Source organism: Lampetra planeri, chromosome 2, assembly GCF_965212315.1.
Source record: "Lampetra planeri chromosome 2, kcLamPlan1.2.h2, whole genome shotgun sequence".
In the NCBI taxonomy this organism is placed as follows: domain Eukaryota; kingdom Metazoa; phylum Chordata; class Hyperoartia; order Petromyzontiformes; family Petromyzontidae; genus Lampetra; species Lampetra planeri.
This window is the reverse complement of record NC_136108.1, coordinates 134228-153108: the sequence shown is the minus strand read 5'-3', so window position 1 is coordinate 153108 and position 18881 is coordinate 134228.

Here is an 18881-nt window from a genome sequence, read left to right as displayed (position 1 = left end):
TGTCCTGTGGAACGCTATAAATGAACGGCATGGCGCGTGCGACTCTGATTGGCCGACCGCAGCGCAAGGGACAGCGACCTCCACGTGGGCCGGGGTGAGTCCCCACATGGCGATCGAGCCGCGGCCCTGCAACGGCTTGCTCACGCCACTGCTGGTGGAAAGGCCTCCTCCACTCGAGGAAGCTCGAGAGAGTATTTGGTCTACTCTTCCACGTTAACACCACCAAACGCACCACCGCAATTACACACGAACAATATTTAGGCCGATCGACGATTTGCGAAGCGCCACTGACACCGCTGGGGGACAGCGACACGGCGGTTGAAGAAACGCGGCCGTCGTCCCAACTGCGGCGCCGGGAACCTGACACCGAGCCGCGTCTCCGTCTGGATCGCACTCCCAGCGCGCTGCTCGCCGTTGTTACACCGCCGTGGCCGCCCCTCCATGTCTCACTGTGACATGTGAACGCGTCCTGCGTATTGCTCGAGACCACGGGCCGGCAACCTGCTGCTCGGAGCCGCACGCCGCGGCTCTTCCAGGACCGCTTCGCGACGTTCTTTATTCAGGAGCCACCAGCTCGTGCCCACCGCAGCGCGCCGCGGCTCTTGAATTATTGCGGGGTTTTATTCTTACCGAACTCGAAAAAATTGAATCTTCGTGTTCTGTTTGGTTTCCTACACCTGCTGTAGACTTTCTAATTGTACGGCAAACCGGCAACCGGATTTCACCGATTATTTCATTCGGTTACCGGTAATGCAATAAACCGATTGTAATCGTCGTACCGTATAACACGCATGTATGCATACACATAGTAATAACACATATGTGTACACACGTGGCACGCACATATACCCAATACAAATACAGTATATACCGGTATACATACACAGACGCACTTGTAGGTACACATTAATAAATCCCCCGTATAGCCTTTAACAGACTGATGGGGCAAGTGCTGTTAGCGAGCATCATCAATGAAGGCCGACACGTGACATGAGCGGGTGGGTGGCAGCACCACGCCTGGCCGTCTTTGTCTCCCCAGTGGTGCTCATGTTGACTCCCCGCAGCAGGTAGTCTTCTCAGGCTAGCTCATACAATCGTCACTGATCTGCACCCTTCGTGGAAATCGAACTCAGGTTGTTGTGATACATACACGTGTATGTATGTTCCACATATTCACATACAGACATTTACATACATCTATTAACGTGTATGAACACGCACAGACGTACGCTCTAAATAGACACACACACGTGTGTACATGCATATATAGTACAGTACACGTAAACACACACACGTGTACGTACATGTGCTGACACACCCTGCATACGTACAGCAGGATATGTATACACACAAGGGGTTGCACTGGAAAGTGCGGCGTGTTGATGTCACGGCCTCGTCTCCGCCTGGCTCTCTTCCTTTGCCCGTTCAGGGCGCGCACCGCGGGCACCAAGACGGCCGCTCCCTGCCGACTGCTGCCCGACGCAGCCGAGAATGCGCCCCGGGCGATGCACGCGGAGTGCGGCCTCGAGACGCAGACGCAGGGAGGGGGACCCCCAGCAACCTCTCAGCTGGTGACTTTACACCACGAGTAACGACAACGACAACAACAACCTGTGGTGACGAGAAACAACGACGACAACGACAACAACGACAACTTGTGATCCCAGCAAACTGGGACTTCACTCTCCCACCTGCACGTTGAGTCGCACCCTACTCCACGGGAACGCACAGAATCAGAATGACGCACACACTTCACAGGGACTGAAGTGTCATTGTATTTGTATCTACACGTACTATATACGCACACATGTATACACGTGTATACATAGTTGGACATAATATACATACATATAGACTCACAAATAAACAGAAACATAGACGTAAATCAACTTTAGACACCGCATTACATAACCAAAGAAAGCCTTTTCAATGTGTTGGAGCAAGTCCTGTTCGTGGGAACCTATACAGGCCACACGGACTGGAGGTCTGTACGTATGTATATTGACTGGCCTTTTGCCCGTCCAAGGACGGGTTGTATTGCAGTGAATCTGAAACTTGCAAGCGAAAAGCAGACCGCGACGTGATAGCCATTGCATCAATGCGTGTGCAATGTGTAAGGGCGCCGTGACACAAATCTATTGCATTTAAAGGTTATAATCCCTTGTTCATCGTGACGTCCTTTTTACTTTGATGTCTCAACAACAGCGTGACGGAGATCACGTGACGTGAGGGTTCTGCCTTTGTAGTGAGGGTTGTGAGTTGACGCCGAGGAGGGGGGAGGAGGCGCCTCGCTCCCCATGTGGAGTGACGTCAGCCGCTAATTGTTATTAATGGCGGGGGCTATTTGAAGGACGTCACCTTATAATTATTATTCATGAGGGGGGCTGTTCTATGTGGCGTGACGTCACTCGCTCATTATTATTAATGAGGGGTGGGGGTGTCCATGTGGAGGACGTCACCTGCTCATGAATATTAATGAGGGGGGCTGGTCGCTGTGGAATGAGGTCACGAGCGTTAAGGACAGACATTCCTGGGTGATTCTAGTGGGTATGAAGGCACGCGTATGTAGTGTAACACATCCATAGCCTGCGTCATCATCATTATCATCATCAGCCATGATCAATTAACTGCTGAATGAAGGCCTCCCCATGCCGCCGCCACCTCTCGCGATCCCGCGATGTGATAGCCCATTGATCCGCTGCTCATTAGCGCGGCTCATCGCTCCATCTCCGCGCTGGATGCCCTTTCAGAAGCATCCCATTCCTCGGCTGCCGCTCCGTTATCCCCAACCACACATCCCACGTCCCTTTTGATCACGACGAGTGCTGTCCGAGCGCACTTCTACTCACGACTTGAACGATGTCATTCACCTGCGTGTAGTGTTAGCTCACCCTGTGCTCCGCGTCCTCTCTCGCGGTGTCATTCCAAGTCTGCTTCTCTCTCCGCTCCTTTGCGCACTTTGCTGTTGTTGTTCCTCACAATGCATCCACGGTGCTTCACAGCAGGTAGCACGCACTCATTAAACTCGATCTTTTAAATATATAGTTCCGTGTTAATTATTATTAACTTGCTCTCGTCCACACAAGTAGGTATATATATATATTCTTGGGCCTTTCGGTAAAGTCGGTAAAGTCACGTAGACAGGTTCAAATACAATACATGACTTTACCCAAAGACCAACGAATATGAATTCCTGCAATCACGAAAGCTTTAAGTCAAGCTTTAAGTACGTATATATACACATGTTCACTGTATAGCCAAACACATGTATGTATGCATATGTATATATACTGTATGTACATCATCTGCAGTCACAAATGTGATATCTCGCGAGGCGACAGCTGATTCACTGGGACACTCGATTCCGCCTGCCGCCCGTCCACCCAGCGGCGAAGGAGGTGGGTGGGTGGGTGAGTGGGTGGGTGGACCACAGCGAGTCGACGATGTCGCGTGTGCTGGACCATGTATGGTAACATTATTCAGGTGTGATACGTACATTACTGTAGCGTTATGTTTATATCGTGAATATTACATACGTACATACACTTATCGCGTACGTAAACATATACTCACATGTATGTACACAGACATGCACACGTTTATGTACTAGTGTCTATGTTATTGTACTACTGTCTATGTTGTTGTACTCGTGTCTATGTTATTAATTTTAGTGACCCAGTCACTCTTGCAAATGAGACGCATCCTGGTCTCTTGAGTTATCTCCTGGTTACACAAAATAGAGGAGCTGTACACATACAGCACACGCCAAACACAAAGATCCCTGCATGGTTAAGAAATACAATGGTGGCAAGTGCAGTCGGCGAGCGTCAATCAAAGTGTGACTCTTGGCAAAAATAGACTTAATATATCCTAAAATGCCGTGCGCATGGAATAAAATGACAAACATTTAGAAAATAATGTCAAAACAAGGCACACAACGAATATTGCATCAGAAACGTGGGCACTTGCAATCAAGTTTAACAAACGCTAAAAAGTGCGCAAAGAGGCACGTAGAGGTGCACGCTTGGAATTGCAGAGAAAGGGACGGGGAGGCAAGAAATACGGAGAGAACCAATGAAACTCGAGGCCTGTTTACTGCCGATCAGAGTGAGAGGCCTTGCGCAGAGCGCGTTGCCAGACGAGAAACGGGATGACAGCCAAACCGCTTTGTTTTTAAACCGCACGCGACGACGACCGCGAAGATGGAGCGGAGAGGTCCCGTGGGGTGAAACGCGTCACGTGATGCGCGTCGTGGCTTCATGCGGCCATGAGTGATGGCGACGGCGTGGAGGTGCCTTCATCCTGCAGTGTTTGGAGCATGGCTGATGATATATCTCGAAACACAACACAACAACAATAACAAGTTGGAAACACAGAAGACGTTTCTCCAACACATGAATGTTACATGTGTGTAATTACATGTGTATACCAGTGCCGTGCCGGCCTTCATTGGTGCTCTCAACCCTCACTTGCCTCCAAAGTCAGTTAAGGCTATTCGGGGGGATCTTTATATTTGACAGTTCTGTATATGCGGCTGAGTGTTACGACAGTGGTGATCGCACTGTGGACCCGTTCCCCTTCGTTTGAATCCTCTTCACGGCTAAAATCAGTGGCGAGCGGACCTTGAATCGTAGCGAAGTATGGTCAAACAACCCCGACGACCGACATTGCGTTCGTAGGTAGGCCTCCATCCAGCAGTGGATTGACACATGACTGTATATGTGGTATTTATAAAGTATACATTCGTGTTTATTGAACGTGAAAAATCGTACTCACACATAAACAAAAGCACACATACACACCTGTGTAAATACATATGCACACATAGCCACAAAAACAAAGACGCACACATATATACTCACTTGCACTCTTCTAGCATACATACACACACGCATACAATCCACATTCACCAAACATTACTATGGAGTGAAGTTACACCTCGGTCAAGGAAGTAGATGCGTTCTATAACGTCACTTTGTTGGTATAAACTTCGTTGCGAGAGGTAGATATAACATGGAAGGCATAGGGATGCGTTCCAGGACTTCGGAGAAGGGGGCTACAAGACGACAACGTTGCTGCTCAGTCACCTGCACTTTGTCTGCTTGGTCTAAAGCGGTCTCTACGGTGGACTGCACCAACCCCATGGACGCGCCACTTCACTTTGTTTTAATCTCCCGCCTCTAACCTCCTTATGATCGGCATTTTCCTTCCGCAAGAGGTGGATTTACACTGCACTTGTTGCCCAGTAAGGCTACGAGCACTAGATGGTTCGGTTGGATGACACAATGGGGGTAGTACAATCACTGTATCACTGCAAAAGACACGATCACATTGTACCAACACGGGGAGTTCGGGCGATGACAGGCAGGAGGGCCGGAAAACCTCTTGGCTGCTGAGGATGTCGCCTCAAGAAACCCCACTCAGTTGCGTCGACAGGACACGCGCACTGTTTAAAACGTTTGAATTGATTTGCATAATTTCAGGGTTTTTTTTTTTACAAAAGTAGGGGTGCGAGGGGCCCCTCCACGACCCACTTCGTTATAAAGGAGGTATTACTGTACATAACAAAGGAGGTATTACTGTACATAACAAAGGAGGTATTACTGTACATAACAAAGGAGGTATTACTGTACATAATGTAACAGGCTAGCCCTATCCCTCACCTCCAGTTCCGTAACAAGGGGACAGGCCGGTTAATAAAGACAACAATAATTGACGAGTATGGAGGCAATGAGTGTATAATCTGCGTTGTGTTCTGCCCTCCTCTTGGGGATCGAGTGACTCCACCACCGAGGCACACTAGAGGGTTGTGGAACTGCAACTCTTGATTTCAAAGTGTCCTGAGGAGCGTTCGTGCATCTGTAATTATGACCAGATGCACACCAATCGACCCCACGTTACACGACACACCCTGCTAAATCCCTGTACAGCGTCCAGCCCAATCTGAAAAGGTGCCCTGTCGCCTGCATTCATTCACTCCACTGGTGGGCGTGGTGTACTTTGCAGTCCCGTGAATATGGGCCAATCCACGGCCATCATTAACTCCATTGATAACAGTGTAACAAAACAAATTCTGGGTAGTGTTATTTCCCAATTGCTTCTGCCTCAAAAGCACAGAAAATGGCTATTATTCCCCACAAATTTTGCTTTTGTGACCAGGACAGTGATATTTTGAAATGTACCTATTTTCAATGAGAAAACGGGCAAATTTGTGTATTTTCGTTCACATGAAGTAAGAAAAAACAACATATGAATCAAAATGAACATGTATTTATACTAACGTAATACAAAAATGACAACAATATTTAGACACCAAGGTGTACTACCACAGGCGGGACTGGCCACAGCGGACCGAGTTCTCTGTGGGGAGGAACAACGTCAAGTGGGAGCCACTGGTGGACCCCCTGAGGTGCTGATGCCACCACTGCACATCAAATTGGGCCTCATGAAACAATTTGTCAGAGCTGTAGATAAGGAGTCGGCAGCCTTCAAGTACCTTCAAGACTTCTTCCTTAAGCTGTATGAGGCCAAGGTCAAAGCCGGTGTCTTCGTCGGACCACAGATAAAGAAGATCATGGAGTGCAATGAATTCCCCAAGAAGCTCACTAGCAAGGAGAAAGCGGCTTGGAACAGCTTTGTCGCAGTGGTTCGTGGCTTCCTGGGCAATCACAAGGTCGAAAACTATGAAAAAAACGTAAACTGGTGAAGAACTACGGCACAATGGGCTGTAGGATGTCCCTCAAAGTCCATATCCTTGATGCTCATCTTGATCAATTCAGGGAGAACATGGAAGCTTACTTGCAGGAGCAAGGCGAGCGCTTCCACCAGGATATACTGGACTTTGAACGCCGCTACAAATGACAGTATAACGAGAACATGATAGGAGACTACATTAAGGGGCTGATTTGTGAAAGTGATTTACAGTATAATCGTAAATCTCGAAAAACTACTCACTTCTATATCTTTTGTAGTCATTTTTGTATTGCTTTAGTATAAATACATCTTAATTTTGATTCATATGTTGTTTTTTCTGACTTTATGTAAATGAAAATACACAAATTCGCCCGTTTTCTCATTGAAAATAGGTACATTTCAAAATATCACTGTCCTGGTCACAAAAGCAAAGTTTGTGGGGAATAATAGCCATTTTCTATCCTTTTTAGGCATAAGCAATTACGAAATAACACTTACTGCCCAGGAACAAAGATTGTGTTACAGAGTGTAATTATACGTGTGATTCATTACATTAAGCCCATACTGGCAACATTAAGAAAGGAGGCATTACTGTACAAGGCAAGGATCCCCGTATGTAGTGGATAGACTCTTGGAGTGTTGACAGCGAGCACATTAGGGTCGACACGTTGCACGAGAAGGTGGTAATGCCGGCACCACGCCACGCCACTTTTGTCTTCTCAGTGCAAATGCGTACACGCCGCGCCAAGTCCTTATTAATGACTGAATCGACCTAAGGGAAGGACCAGCTGTCCTTCTTTGAGGCGCTGCCAAATAGCAAGCAGCATATGAACTTGTTGGCGGTACCCCGGGGTACCATAGTACCCCGGCACTCGCAAAATGTCCGTGATGCAGTCATTTTTAGTCTGTTGATGGTCGGCGATGCAGCAATCGACTCATCTCGACAAGCTGTACACGATGCACTATGGTGCATACGAGCGTTCAGGGTTTCAGCGCCATCGTCCTCGCTGCGTTTCGACATTGTGGACTAGCACTGATTTCGGATTGATTGGTACCCCAGTCACGGAGTTAAGTACACCCCTGAAAAAATAGTGTCCCAGAAATAGAATATTTAATTGCCTCGGCCATTTTGTATTATTTGGTACCCCGGGGTACCTCCATAAGGATCATATCATGGCATGCTACTACATCAGCATGGTGTGTATACTGCAAACAGATGCACAGTGGTGAAAATGTGCCGGTATCTGACTGTTGGCCACACCTGCACATTCCGCAACACCAAACACGTGCGTGCTGGCATTCTGCAGAAGGGTTCGTATTCCTCACTCCTCTGTCGGGAGCTGGACAGGTACCGCCTGGATCTCTGTGGTATTCAGGAGGTCCAGTGGACCAGCTCTGGCTCCTGCCACCATGAGGGGTGGACAGTCCTCTACTCAGGGCAGGAGACTGCCAAACAACAGGGAGTGGTTCTTTTTCTGAACAAAATAATGATACAATGGGAGGCTGATCAATGCCCAGGTACGGTCAAGGGATGGCTCAACCATGTTACGTATGCCGATGATCTGGTAATTGCCGCTCACTCAGAGAAGGAGTTGGAGGCGCTGCTGCTGAACCTGGAGCGTGCCACTAAGTGGTGGGGCCTTTCCATCAGCCCCACCAAAACTAAGCACCTGCCTGGGTATTTTTTTACCATCCGACACTCCACCCCCACAACTCCCAATTGGTGATGGGGCCAGTTGTGGAGAGAGTGGAGAGTTTCCTATACGTGGGCAGTGTGCTCATGACCGGCTCCGGTTTGACAGCAGAGGTCTCACTCCGAATCAGTCGAGTGGCATTATATTTTCGTCGGTTGTGTAACGTTGTGTGGAAGCTACCTGGTCTGTTGCCCCACACGAAGCTTCAGGTCGTCTCGGCCACGGTGATTCCCTCCCTTCTCTACGCTTGTGAAACGTGGACCCGGCTAATGGAACATTTTCGCCGGTTAGAAACATTTAGGCTGGCCTGCCTACGATCCATCCATGGTGGATTGTGTGAGGAGCTCACAAATCCTTGAAAAATCTGGACAAAGTCCCATCGATGAGCTCCTCCGGCAGGCAAGGCTGCATTGGCTGGGCCATGTAGCCCGCATGCCCAGTCACCGCATGCCTAAACAGCTTTTGTTCGGCCGGATAGTGGGGGCTAAACGGGCGTGGCACGGGCTAGAGAAGAGATAGAGTGATGGGGTACAAGAGGATGTGGAGCTGAATGGACTTGCCGATGACTGTTACCAGCGGTGTCAGGATCGGCCTCTGTGGAAGAGGCTCGTGAAGGACGCTACTGGGCAGTTGGAGGCAGTCGCCCTCTAACAACAATGGAGGGCGGAGGAGCAACGCTCACAACAACGAGCGGAGCGCCGGGTGGCTAAAGCACAGCAAGTTGGCACAGTATGAGGCACAGGTGGTGCATCAGCCAGTCATCTCAGTCAGTCGACCCGTGGCACCTGGGTCTGCCCCGTGACCTCCTGCTAGCGGGCGTTCGACACTTCACGTGGCCTCAACGTGCACATAGCCTAGCACAAGTGTCGTTGTGACGTCGCCGCCACTTAGTGGTGAATGGCGTTTGTTGTTGCTCGACTTAGAGATAAAGATCCCTCGTATAGCCTTAACAAACTGTTAAGGCAAGTTGTTAGAGAGCGGCACCTATGAAGGCCGGTACGGCACACGAGGGGGGTGGGTGGCCAACACCACGCCAGGCCGCCTTTGTCTCCCTAGTGGCGATGTTTACACATCGTAACATATGCTCGTTTGAGGCTGAATCGACCTAGGGGAGGCCCAGGACCGGTTCAGATAATCGCCATTGGTGTTGGCCGTGAGCGGGATCGAACTCGGCTCGCAGGGTTCGTATCGCAGCACGCTAACCATGACGCTACTGCTCGACTTAATTTTAAATGAGTATCTGGTGTGGTGTGTAAACATCCGCCATTCATGGAAACAAAGGCGGCCGGGCGTGGTGCTAGCCACGAACCCTTTCGAACCTTCATAGGTGCTGGCTAACGACACTTGCTCATTCAGTATGTGAAAGATATACGGGTGATCTTTGCCTTGTTGCTGGCTAACAAGACTTGCCCCAACAATCTGTTCAGGGCTATACGGGGGATCATTGCCTGTGTGCGTGGTCGTGAACACGGGCAGCAGGCCGAGTGGGTTTCATGGCGGCGGATCTGCACGTGCACCACCCCGTCCTTTGCATCAGCGTGCGTAATAATTGAGGCTGTGGTTGTCCTGTTGGCTAGATGCTTGATTATTTATTAATTTAGAACTAAGCAAGGTAACACAATACAGTTTTGATTCAGACAGCGACTCTGCGTTCATGCAGATTCATATAGCGACCACATTTCTAGACGATATTCAGAACACTGGGATATGTGGTGAACACGTGGGCGAATGCGGTATATGCCACGCATGCTTGTACCGCATTGTATCCGACCAGAGACAGGCATAGCCACAGAAGCGGATTGACGCTATAACACAATTTGCAGCACAACGTGGATTTCTAAAGTCTCAGCGCGACCTCATCTCAAGATGCCGTACAGAAACATCGAGCAGTCATAAGACTCTATGTGGATCTAGGTGTTTCTATGTGAGCCTATGGGTATCTGTGTGATTGTATGGGCAAGACAGAGGTCGTCAGGCATAGGCGGAGGTCTTGATCCTGGTTTCAACAGGGGAAGGGAGTCCACTGCACGGATGACTGGGGGGATGAACGACCTCCGACTGAGCGAAGGTTGACTCAGAGGCCGTTTCCCGAAACGTTGCCTATTATATATTTTTCATTTTAAGGCAGTGATCTTCACAAATGTGTTCAGTTTTTTGGTTGAGAGGGAGAGAGGTTGGAGGGGAGACGTAGGAGACTGCGTGAAGGGGAGTAGAGTGGACTGAAGGGGGAGGGAAGACAGCATTGGGTCTGTTTAGGAGCTTGCAGGCGGTGATCGTAACCTTGAAGTTGATCAGAAAACAAATCTTCGGTGCAGTTAACATCGGTCGCAGTTAATATACGTGGCCCACAAGTCGCGTGTGAATGCGAGTACTGTACGTGCAGGCTCGGAGCGCCTCTTTCCCGGTTGTTACCGCGAGATCCCAACGCACCTCGAGTCGTTTCCACCTTCAATGAATGTTGGGGTGAAGGCGCAGAAGCGCTGATATTGCTCGCTCACGCCACTACTCACTCGAGGGAGATGAATAGAAACCCTCTCAAGTGATGTCTGGCCTACTCGTCCACGCTGGCCAGACGACTGGAAGAGGTAAATCACAAAATAAACCAAAAATAGTGAAGCACCACGCCAGGACGAAGGCCTCCCCATGGCCAGTCGGTTGATGGGGGTTGATTGCACAGATTTTAATCTAGATTTGAAGTTTTATCTAGATTTGAAGTTTGATCTAGATTTGAAGTTTAATCTAGATTTGAAGTTTGATCTAGATTTGAAGTTTAATCTAGATTTGAAGTTTAATCTAGATTTGAAGTTTAATCGTGACTGCAGGAGCCCAGATTTTACCACAGCGGTCAATGCGAGCTGATGAAGAGGGAGAAGGTAGTGGGGAGGGGAGACAGCACCGGTTCGGAAATCACTACCCACGAATGGTAGCCGTGGTCGGGAATCGAACTCAGCTCGCTTGGTGAATAAAGGATTGTGCAAGCCATTCTGCTGCTGCCGCTCCTCCTCCTCCTGTACACCGCGCCTCAGTGCCACCACATCCAGAAGCACCCCGCCTCACGTCACATCCCTTGACATGTTCCTTCACCTCAGGCTCATTCAGGCTCAGTTTGCGTGAGCTCTTAGCGACGTTCCTCCTATGCCTCCGTCTCCACCAGCAATAGGCGCAGGGTGGTCCAAGCGGACGCGGTGATTGTCCCGGCCGTGCCGTAGAGTTGTGCGATTCCTCAAAGTTTCACGCAGTCAGACACAGAGGCACGAGGCACATTGTCTACATGCTATTATATATATAAAACACCTGTATATGCACAGCTGTTATATCACCTATATATACACATACAGCTGATATATATTCACATTCCTTATTGCCGTACAAATACCGGAGGAAGGGCCTTTGCTGGTGATGCCGCCAGGGTCTGAAATTATATCACCAATAAACTGCAACTTGGATCACTACCTGTGAAATCTTCACTCAAAACTGCTCTAGAGGAGCTGTACACCCCTAGCTGCCACTGCGATTCAGTGGCCTGAAATAAAATGCATCGCTCCGGATGACCGCTGCAAAGTATGATATTGAGTTTTGATTATAGTGTGCTGATCTTTAAAGGTGCACTGGAAGTTTTTGATCCTCCTGCTGATATTCCTGCTGTTATGGAGTGACTCATGCTGCCAGCTATGGCTGCAAAGTTTGGTCGTACATGTTATGTATATTGTTTATTGTTACATTTAAATCACAGTTCCTATGATCACTGTTACATTGTTGTTATAGCTTTATTTTTGTGATTTCGAAAACGTGAGGTTTAGCCATGTTTGTTTCTTGAAGTACAGAGTTAGCCTGATAACTTGAATCTAAATTGTCTTAGACTTACATCCCACTGGGATTTTTGCACACAGCGATGATATACGGTGCTTTTTTCTGGAAGACTTTGCTGTTTTTTCCTGGATTTTTCTGATGAGCGTAGTCACTTTAAGATGTTCTTTGTTCACGTTTTTGTTTGTTGCGGTTGCACCCGAGTCAAGAGCCGCATGGCTCACAGGGCTATACCTAATAAATGAAACTAAAAACTAAAATGAAGCTATACAGAGGCGTTATAGATTTGAAGCTTTCGTGACTGCAAGGATTCATATTCTTAGGTTGAGGCTTGTGTTGATTCCGAAACGTCGTGATTTTTTATTTTGTTTTATTTTACTTTTATTAATTAAAATGTTTTACCTACGCGACTTTACCGAAAAAAGACTAAGAATATAAAAGAGGTGTTATATATATAGTCCCTTCAAGGCGCAGTGTTGGTGACGAATTTGACGAATCTCTTGTAGTTATCGTCAGTGCTGCGTGTGTCAGTAGTCGTCAGCGCTGCGTGTGTCAGTAGTCGTCAGCGCTGCGTGTGTCAGTACTCGTCAGCGCTGCGTGTGTCAGTAGTCGTCAGCGCTGCGTGTGTCAGTACTCGTCAGTGCTGCGTGTGTCAGTACTCGTCAGTGCTGCGTGTGTCAGTAGTCGTCAGCGCTGCGTGTGTCAGTACTCGTCAGTGCTGCGTGTGTCAGTAGTCGTCAGTGCTGCGTGTGTCAGTAGTCGTCAGTGCTGCGTGTGTCAGTAGTCGTCAGTGCTGCGTGTGTCAGTAGTCGTCAGTGCTGCGTGTGTCAGTAGTTGTCAGTGCTGCGTGTGTCAGTAGTTGTCAGTGCTGCGTGTGTCAGTAGTCGTCAGTGCTGCGTGTGTCAGTAGTTGTCAGTGCTGCGTGTGTCAGTAGTTGTCAGTGCTGCGTGTGTCAGTTGTCGTCAGCGCTGCGTGTGTCAGTAGTCGTCAGTGCTGCGTGTGTCAGTAGTTGTCAGTGCTGCGTGTGTCAGTAGTTGTCAGTGCTGCGTGTGTCAGTAGTCGTCAGTGCTGCGTGTGTCAGTAGTCGTCAGTGCTGCGTGTGTCAGTAGTCGTCAGTGCTGCGTGTGTCAGTAGTTGTCAGCGCTGCGTGTGTCAGTAGTCGTCAGTGCTGCGTGTGTCAGTAGTCGTCAGTGCTGCGTGTGTCAGTAGTCGTTAGCGCTGCGTGTGTCAGTAGTCGTTAGCGCTGCGTGTGTCAGTAGTCGTCAGTGCTGCGTGTGTCAGTAGTCGTCAGTGCTGCGTGTGTCAGTAGTCGTCAGCGCTGCGTGTGTCAGTAGTTGTCAGCGCTGCGTGTGTCAGTAGTTGTCAGTGCTGCGTGTGTCAGTAGTCGTCAGTGCTGCGTGTGTCAGTAGTCGTCAGTGCTGCGTGTGTCAGTAGTCGTCAGTGCTGCGTGTGTCAGTAGTTGTCAGTGCTGCGTGTGTCAGTAGTCGTCAGTGCTGCGTGTGTCAGTAGTCGTCAGTGCTGCGTGTGTCAGTAGTTGTCAGTGCTACGTGTGTCAGTAGTCGTCAGTGCTGCGTGTGTCAGTAGTCGTCAGTGCTGCGTGTGTCAGTAGTCGTCAGTGCTGCGTGTGTCAGTAGTTGTCAGTGCTACGTGTGTCAGTAGTCGTCAGTGCTGCGTGTGTCAGTAGTTGTCAGTGCTGCGTGTGTCAGTAGTCGTCAGTGCTGCGTGTGCCAGTAGTTGTCAGTGCTGCGTGTGTCAGTAGTTGTCAGTGCTGCGTGTGTCACTAGTCGTCAGTGCTGCGTGTGTCACTAGTCGTCAGTGCTGCGTGTGTCAGTAGTCGTTAGCGCTGCGTGTGTCAGTAGTCGTCAGCGCTGCTTGTGTCAGTAGTCGTCAGTGCTGCGTGTGTCAGTAGTTGTCAGTGCTGCGTGTGTCAGTAGTTGTCAGTGCTGCGTGTGTCAGTAGTCGTTAGTGCTGCGTGTGTCAGTAGTCGTCAGCGCTGCGTGTGTCAGTAGTCGTCAGTGCTGCGTGTGTCAGTAGTTGTCAGTGCTGCGTGTGTCAGTAGTCGTCAGTGCTGCGTGTGTCAGTAGTCGTCAGCGCTGCGTGTGTCAGTAGTCGTCAGCGCTGCGTGTGTCAGTAGTCGTCAGTGCTGCGTGTGTCACTAGTCGTCAGTGCTGCGTGCGCACTACCGACAATGCAGCAGTAACACGAGATAATGTGTTTCACATCTTGCACAATATTATTTATACTATGCGGTTTTCAACCCCGGGGGGAGCAGTTATTTCATATTTGCAATCACGATCTGCACTACGTTAGTTACTCTAGGCATACACAATGTGATGTTTCAAGTTGCGTTCCTCTCTAACATTATTTTCATAATTGTTTAGCAAAATTACACGGCCTTTGTTATGTTCATATTCATCTCGAGCCGACCTTTTCCACCTTCGCTGGTTGTTGTTATCGGAGCACATACGCCAGTAAATCTAAGCCGGTCGACTTTCTTTGTATGTTCACGCCTCTGGCTCTGAATGTCGCTTCGGGACGATACCGTCACCGTGAACGGGGCCTTGGCCGGGAGCTCGCCTCCCTGGGTCGCTCCCCGCCCACGGTATAAGTGGTTTATCTTCTTCATGGAATCTCCGTGAAGCGCTGTGATATTTCTATGTAGGTTTCATCATTCCGATACGTTGTTTATAATTAATGCCTCAGCTTGTGGTCGCCTGGATGGCTGCATCGCATTCCACTGAAGACAGTGCTGTTTTCATAATGTACAAAAGCCCAGGTGCTGTTGTATAAATGTCATTTTTCTAGAGAAAATGTTGTTTACTACCGTAAACGGATTGCACAACATGTTGACTAATGAGTTGAGTTTTTTTATTGTCAGCACGCGGAAACGGTGTATTGTAGAAACCCCTTCTCTCACTCCAGCTTGCTCGTCTGTTTGGTTGCCCTGTAAACTGCCCATCATTACTATTAGTTTATACTTGTGCTCAAAGACTCATGGAGCTGTCTCCCTTTTGTAATCGACGAGATCACGTGTAGTTTGTGTCATGATGAGATAACTCTAATTTGCAAGGGCGACCGAGGTCACCAAAATTACAAAAGCAAAAAAAACGTAGCGACAGTACAACAATGAAGCGAATAGAAATCAGAGGAAAAAACAACCACGTGACAGAATACATGGAAAACAGTGGACAAACACGACGATTATTGAACAAAACGAATTACCAGTGTACAACATTTGGCTCTGACAAATACGTAAAAACAAACATGAATTGACATTTTAAAGTACAGGATCATCGTCAAAAGTAATAATAATGACAGCTTAAATAATACGTTTCATAAAATCTCAATGCGTTTTACATCAAAATCATTGTGGGGGTGAGAGGGAGGGTTATAAGAAGTGACTCCGAGTTAAAATATAAAATCCCTTCCAAAAGACAAATGTCTTCAGGCGGGAGGACCAGGAGATCTCCACCGAACCAGACTGCCTGACATCCTTGGGGAAAGAGTTCCACAGTCCAAGTGGTGCCACGGACGCGAAGGCGCACAGATCGCTGCCAATTGACGTTATCTTTGTTCTGGGGATGCAGAGGAGATACAAGTCTCCCGACCTTAGAGTTATTGTTGGAACGTCGGGGCTCAACAGCAGCAACTCTCCAATGTACGGAAGTCCGAGATCATGCAGGGCCTTAAATGTAAGGAGGAGGACGGCCTTGAATTATGTACGGAATTGAACCGGCAACCAGTGAAGTGATTTGTTCTGAACGAGTAGTTCGGGTCAAGACCCTAGCAGCTGCATTCCGATCGAACTGGAGTTCACAGAGTACCGGACTGGAGTTGACAAAGCACCTTACTGGAGTTCCCAGATCGCAAGGCGCTGTTGCAGTAGTCGATGCGTGAGAAAATAAAAGCATGAACCAATTTCTCGGCATCAGCGGCTGAAAGGATGGGACGTAACTGGGCAATGAACACAGTTTGAGGGAGTTTATTGCACTCGTTGTGTAAACAGACAAGGAGAGATAATTGGTTCTTTACCCTTCTATCTGGCAACAAAACTGACACCTTTTTACAAGGAGTCATGTTTGTGTAATGCGGGCGTAAGCGACCTTCCGGAGGTGACGTCACGGGGGGTGGAGTCATGTGACGTGGGGGTAAGGTTCGGGGCTTTAAGCGGGTAAACCGGAAGGGGAAGGTAGTCGGGGTGTGAGCGGAAAAGAGTGAGGCCACGCGGGCAAGTGTGGAGAGGGGGGGCGCCGACGGCGATCGGGAGCCAACCCCGAAGATAAGAGGAAGCTGCGGAGTGGTGTGCAGCTGGGGAGGAGACAGCCAGGAGGGCTGCGTGTTAGAGGCAGCGGTGTGGCTGCCAGGAGGAGCTGCGGAGAGAGAGAGAGAGAGCAAGAAGCTGTGAAAGCTGCGGAGGGAGAAGAGCAGCAGAGAGTACAGCCAAGGGGGGCTGTGTGAGAGAAACAGCAGCGGAGCTGCTGTTGTGGATCGGGCCGACATTGGAGTCAGCACCGTGGAGAAGCTACAGAGTAAAGACAGCCGTGTGGGTGTACAGCACGAACCGAATAATAAAGGACACTGAGCCAGACATCGTGGTCCAGTCGTTTATTACACTGGTGTCGGAAGTGCAACGGCATGTCGAAACAAGTGAGGAAGAAAGTTAATCCGGCGCCTGCATCGGCTTCTTCGTCCGACGACGACGAACTCCCTCCAACCACGGATCCTGTTGGGGTGGTGGAGGAGAGCCAGGCTGAGGCGACCACGGGAACGGGAGTGGAGGATGTTGGCGCGGTGGCGGGTCCGTCGACATCATCAGACGCGGATCAACGATGGCAAGCGATGGCGGTACAACTGGAGGCACTTAAGGACGTCCTGGCGCATCTATGCCATCTCGTCGCGCCAGGGACGATGGATGATGCAAGTGGTGCTCCGCGGGCCGCCACGTTGCCTGTCCTGCCGCCGCCATTGCCCACGCGGCAAGAGGCCGCCATTTTGCGCGCTCCGTGGCGCCAAACCGCCATCTTGGCCACGCCGCGGGCCGACGCCATTTTGAATTTGCCATCACAACCACCACCATTGGAAGACGGCGGGAAGAGGAGTCGGAGTCGCCACCTTACAACGGTTAAAGAATTTTCCGTCGGTGGGGACTGGAGCGCGTTCGCCTGCCGCTTCTTGGCGGCGGTACGCACAGCAAGATGGACCGATGCGGAGGCTTTGGAGGTGTTGCCGACTCTCCTGGACGACGAATCTGTCCGATTCTTCCGTTCCATAGCGACCGATAAGAAGGCAACTTTATGTGGTGTTTTTCAAGAAATGGCCGATGCTTATGAGCCACCAGATGATGCGCATCGGCGATTCGCTCAACGACAACGAGCACCAGAGGAGTCGCCCGTGGCGTTCAGGGGTGCGGTGCTGGAGCTGGCCATGGCAGCTTATCCTGAGACGCCACAGGACCTGCTTGAGCCTCTCATATTAGGGAAAATGTTGGAGCTGTCTCGGGATCTAGGGATCCCCATGCCTGTGTGTGGGCATGAGAAGCTAACTTCCCGGATGGCTGCTAAGTGTCTCGATGCGCAATTCAACCTCCGTCGCTGGAAACAAGTGACGGCGTGGACGGGGGGGCCCGTCAAAGATGGGGATGCGCTGGGATGGAACCCTGCGCAGGCCGTCTATGTTCCGGATGACCGGGGCCCTCAACAACTGACGGCCGCCTCCGCTCCATGGACGGGACGCGGCGGGCCGAGACCGCGCGCGGTGCTACCAGAACGGGGCCGTCAGGAGGCGAGGCCTGCGCTTCGGCGCAACGAGGCCGAATGTTTCCGCTGCGGGCGTAGGGGCCACTACGCCAGAGACTGCTGGGCCCGCTTCCCGGCTCCGCCGCAGCAGGAGGCCTCGGCACCGGTCAAGTCGGCTAAAGATCCTCCGAAACAGGCATGTCGGCACGCACCAGACACTCGGCAAGGCTTTCCACCTCACCCACCACCTGTGTTGCGCGATCCTATTGTTGTTGTTAAAGAAAGGCCATCGACGGGGCCTTGTCATTCAGTTACGCAGTGGCGTAAGTTGGCACGGAGAGTTGTCGCGGCCGCTACGGGTTCGTCCACTGTACCGGGGTCCATACAAGGTGTGGACGTGCGCATTTTGGTCGACTCGGGGGCGTCTGCGACTATTATATCGGATGTCATTTTCCATCTGTTGGGCATTCCGTCGGGGGCTGTGCGTCCGGTTTATGGGTCGTGCGTCGCTGCGAACGGGGGTAGCATGGGCATCGTGGGTCAGGTGGATGCTAAGATATCTATTGGGGATGTGTCGGCCTCGGGTGTTGTGTTGATATCGAGATCTTTGGCGGTTCCTTGTTTGTTAGGCACCGATTTTTTGGCTAAGATGCCCATTTTGATCAAAATCAATGAGAATTGTATTGAACTGCCGGGGGGCCGTCAAATCTCGTTTCTGCCGTCGCCCTGGGGGCGACCTGCTTCGGCCGTACAAGTGCAGGCGCTGTCCGTCGCATCTGTGGACATCCCACCTGGTACACAGATGCTTATACCCTTGCGGTATCGGAAGCCCCTGCCTGATCGGCTAGGAGCAGTAGGGGTCTTGTTGTCACCGTCCGCCACGATAACAACCGGGTTGGCGTTAGTGGGGGCACAGACCATCGTCCGGCCGGATCAATTACCGTTTTTACAG